The following is a 5376-nucleotide window of genomic DNA, read 5'->3' as shown; positions in this document are numbered from 1 at the left end:
TATATTCTTTGCAGCCAAAGATGGAGAGAGAAGCTCTATACAGTCAGCAAAAATTAGACCTGGAGCTGACTGTGGCTCAGATCATGAACTCCTTATTACCAAATTCAGACTGAAATTGAAGAAAGTAGGGAAGACTACTAGACCATTCAGATATGACCTAAATCAAATCCCTTATGATTATACAGTGGAAGTGAGAAGCAACACTAGTATCCTTGAAATAGTAGGTCAAGATTACTCATTCTTTTTAAAACTATGCCAATCCCCACCCTTCCAGTCAAGAAGAGATAGGCAAGGTCCAATTTCCCGAGTATGTACTGTGCAAATGCAGTAACAGCTATTTTTTTTTTCTAAGTTACACAATATACCTGCTCTTCATCAGATTCTCACCTGGCCCTGTACAGTTTTCAACCTCATTTTCTGCCACTTTCTTCTTGCTCACTATAGCTCAGCTACTTTGGTTTTCTTGTTTCTAAATATGACAGGCTCTTTTGCTTCAGGGATTTTGACTGGATTGTTGTTTCATTCTTTCCCTGAAAAATTTGTACTCATTCTTCAAGTCTTAGCTTAGATATTACTTCTTCAGAGAGGCCTTCTCCTACTTCTTAGAGCTAAATTATATCCCTTAAACTGTCTCACAACTGAGCGACTGAACTGAACTGAAACTGTCTTTCCAAAGGCCTCTTTTTTTTTAATGAAATTTATCACAATTTGTCTTTATACATTTATTTGTGTAATGTCATGTTTATTGTAAAAATTTCCATGAGAAAAGGAACCATGTGTTTTGTTTGCCGTACATGTCTAGCACCGAACTCAGAGCCTGACGTAGAATAGGCCCTTACTGAATGAGTGAATGAATGACTTTCTATGAGCAGGGTTGGGATATGAGAGGGAATTTCTTCCTCCATAATTATCACTGTTGATAAACTACTAAGGCATAATCATTGGTGTAGAATCATGGGCCAAATTCTGCACTCCTTTAGATATTAAAGGGAGGTTTTAGAGAAGAGAGATCAACTCAGTTAAAAAAAGATTTATGTAGGAGATGGGACTTGCCATTATTTTCTGAATGATGAAGCAAGGCAATTATTTTCTAGATGATTTCATGTTTGGAAAGAGCATTTTAAAAAGGTACAAATATGGGCATTAGAATCTTAATAATAACAATAATTGACATGTATTGAACTTGCATGTACTAAATGTCTGTGGACACTATCTCATTAGAGAATCACTGTAACTTAAAAAAGACAGCATATAACACAGGAACTTACAGTGCAAGTCTGGGGTTCAAATTATAGCTGAGTGATTTTGGACAAATTATTTAACACCTCTGTGCCTCTGATTGCATCTGTGTGGAATGGGGATAATATACCTGTTACTATATTATCATCTCAAGTCCCGTGATGAGATTAACATCTCATCTCCCATGAGATGTTTCTCATGGGATTGCAGTGAGGATTTAAAGAGCTGATGCTGTAAGATGCCTGGAGTGCTCAACAAATATTAAGTAGATACTGTTCTTGTTTCTTTTAAAGATGAAAGAACAGAGGTTTAGAGAGGTTTAGTATATTGCCCAAGGTCTCATAGCTGATAAGTGAAAGAGTTGGAAGGAGAACTCATACTACCATCAATTGGAAGAGACCTTAGGAGTCCTTTTTTCTTTTTTTTTAAATTTATTTTTTTATTGAAGGATAATGGCTTTACAGAATTTTACTGTTTTCTGTCAAATCTCAACATGAATCAATCATATGTATACATATATCCCCTCCTTCTGAACCTCCCTCCTGTCTCCCTCCCCATCCCACGCCTCTAGGTTGATACAGAGCCCGTGTTTGAGTTTCCTGAGCCATACAGCAAATTCCCCTTGGCTATATATTTTACATATGGTAATGTAAGTTTCCATGTCACTCTCTCTGTACATCTCACCCTCTCCTCCCCTCTCCCCATGTCCATAAGTCTATTCTCTATGTCTGTTTCTCCACTGCTGCCCGGTAAGTAAACTCTTCAGTACCATTTTTCTAGATTCCGTATATATGTGTTTGAATACAATATTTATATTTCTCTTTCTGACTTACTGCACTCTCTATAATAGGCTCTAAGTTCATCCACCTCATTCAGTTCAGTTCAGTTCAGTTCAGTCACTCAGTCGTGTCTGACCCTTTGATACCCCAAGAATCACAGCACACCAGGCCTCCCTGTCCATCACCAACACCTGGAGTTTACTCAAACTCATGTCCATCGAGTCAGTGATGCCATCCAGCCATCTCATTCTCTGTCGTCCCCTTCTCCTGCCCCCAATCCCTCCCAGCTTCGGAGTCTTTTGCAGTGAGTCAACTCTTCGCATGAGATGGCCAAAGTATTGGAATTTCAGCTTTAGCATTAGTCCTTCCAATGAACACCCAGGACTGATCTCCTTTAGAATGGACTGGTTGGATCTCCTTGCAGTCCAAGGGACTCTCAAGAGTCTTCTCCAACACCACAGTTTAAGTAAGTTTAATCCTAGATATTTAATTGTTTTTGTTGCAATGGTGAATAGGACTGATTCCTTAATTTCTTTTTCTGATTTTTCATTGTTAGTATATAGAAATGCAAGTGATTTCTGTGTATTGATTTTGTATCCTGCAACTTGGCTAAATTCACTGACTAGCTCCAGTAATTTTCTGATAGTATCTTTAGGGTTTTCTTAGTATCATGTCATCTGCAGTGAGAGCTTTACTTCTTTTCTGATCTGGATTCCTCTTATTTCTTTTTCTTCTCTTATTGCTGTAGCCAGGACTTCCAGAACTATGTTGAATAATAGTGGTGAAAGTGAACACCCTTGTCTTGTTCCTGATCTTAGGGGGAATACTTTCAGTTTTTCACCATTGAGAATAATGTTTGCTGTAGGCTTATCATATATGGCCTTTACTATGTTGAGGTAGGTTCCTTCTATGCCTATTTTTTGAAGAGTTTCAGTCATAAATTGGTGCTGAATTTTGTCAAAGACTTTTTTTCATCTATTGAGATTATCATATGGTTTTTATCTTTCAATTTGTTAATATGGTGTATCACATTGATTTGCATATATTGAAGAATCCTTGCATCCCTGGAATGCATCGCAACTTGATCATGGTGTATGAGCTTTTCAATGTGTTGTTGAATTCTGTTTGGTAAAATTTTGTTGAGGATTTTTGCATCTATGTTCATCAGTGATACTGGTCTGTAGTTTTCCTTTTTTGTGTTGTTTTTATCTGGCTTTGGTATCAGGGTGATGGTGGGCTCATAGAATGAGTTTGGAAGTGTTCCTTCCTCTGCAATTTTTTGAAAGAGTTTTAGAAGGATAGGCATTAGCTCTTCTCCAAATGTTTGACAGAATTCTCCTGTGAAGTCATCTTGTCCTGGGCTTTTGCTTTTGGGGAGATCTTTGATCACAGCCTCAATTTCAGTGCTAAGAATCTTTCCATTTCTTCTAGGTTATCCATTTTATTGCCATATAGTTGTTCATAAGAGGTGGTGCAGCTGCTTGGGTTGCAGGTATTCTGGCAGCACCAGGTACTTGGGAATTGGCAGCTAGGGCAGCAGGAAATATAGTTCTCTAGAAGGGTATAGTGGTGAAGGCAATGGCAAGCCACTCCAGTACTCTTGCCTAGAAAATCCCATGGATGGAGGAGCCTGGTAGGCTGCAGTCCATGGGGTCGCAACGAGTCAGACATGACTGAGCGATTTCACTTTCACTTTTCACTTTCACGCATTGGAGAAGGAAATGGCAACCCACTCCAGTGTTCTTGCCTGGAGAATCCCAGGGATGGGGGAGCCTGGTGGGCTGCCGTCTATGGGGTCACACAGAGTCGAACACGACTGAAGTGACTTAGCAGCAGCAGCAACAGAAGGGTATGGCAACCAGTGTTGGCTAATACACTCCAGTGTTCTCGCCTGGAGAACCCCCTGACAGAAAAGCCTGGCAGACCACCACAGTCCACAAGGTTGCAAAGAGTTGGACACAACTAAAGCGACCTTCCATGCTTAGACACAAGATTTTTTTTTTTTTGTCTGTGGCAGCTCTGCCCCAGTGAGGGTTGAGCGTGAAGGTGGCACAGCTGCCTGGGTTGCGGGGATCCTGGCAGCGCCAAGTGTGCAGGGACACGGCCTGCCTCTGCAGCAGGAGTTATGGCTGTCGCAGAGTCTTTGTTCAAGCCTCTTGTAGCTGGAGATCAGAAGGTCTCTTTGGCCAGTCTTTCTCTGTAGCTCTGCCTGTTCATGCACTTAGAGCGCTCCCTTGCCTGGGGTCCTTCTCTGTTGTTCAGCGCATCTGGCACATAGAGGGGCCCCAGTGGCTGGGGTCCTACTCTGTAGTTTAGGGCGACAGGCGCTTGATGGGCCAGCCTCTCAGCTGTTCAGGTGCGAGTGCAGGCATGTAGGGAGAGAGAGGCTATGGTGATGGCTCCACCTTCTATGTGTGACGCAGCAGTATAGCCTTGCTTCCATGGCTGCTGGCTTTCCTCCACAGGCATTTCCCACCACAATCTCTTCCCTCACATCTCCTTGATCCGTCTCTCTGCAGTCAACAGCAGCCCTCACACTGGGATTGCTCCACAGTCCCTGAACTCCAGCTCCCAGCCACCGTGCCTTCCAGGGGACCTGTGTCTCTGTCTGGGGCATATATGGCTGCAGCAAGGACTGTCTGATTCTCATTCCATTTAGGCTGCCACAGATCAGCTGTCTTGCTCTCAGCCTTAAATATTTCTCCTCTAACCCAGACGTGAGAGATGCGGGCTCCGGCGGCGCAGACGCAGGAGACACCGGCTCCGGCTGGCGCAGATGCGAGAGACGCCGGCTTGGCGCAACCGACCACACGCAGAAGCGTGGCTGAGAGGAGCTACCCCACGTCCAAGGTAAGGTACAGCGGCTGCACTTTACCGGAGCAGCTGTGAAGAGATATTACACGACCAAGGTAAGAGAAACCCAAATAAGACAGTAGGTATTGCGAGGGGGCATGTGAGGGCAGACACACTGAAATCATAATCCCATAAAACTAGTTGATCTGATCATATGGACCACAGCCCTGTCTAATTCAATGAAACTAAGCCATGCCGTGTGGGGCCACCCAAGACGGATGGGTCATGGTGGAGAGGTCTGACAAAATGTGGTCCACTGGAGAAGGGAATGGCAAACCACGTCAGTATTCTTGCCTTGAGAACCCCATGAACAGTATCAAAGGCAAAATGATAGGATACTGAATGAGAAATTCCCCAAGTTGGTAGGTGCCCAGTATGCTACTGGAGATCAGTGGAGACATAACTCCAGAAAGAATGAAGGGATGGAGCCAAAGCGAAACAAATACCCAGTTGTGGATGTGACTGGTGATACAAGCAAGGTCCGATGCTGTAAAGAGCAATATTG

This window comes from Moschus berezovskii, chromosome 14 (genome assembly GCF_049115385.1).
Source record: "Moschus berezovskii isolate FMDL1 chromosome 14, NW_MosBer_1.0, whole genome shotgun sequence".
Lineage (NCBI taxonomy): Eukaryota > Metazoa > Chordata > Mammalia > Artiodactyla > Moschidae > Moschus > Moschus berezovskii.
Note: the sequence above shows the minus strand (reverse complement) of the source record.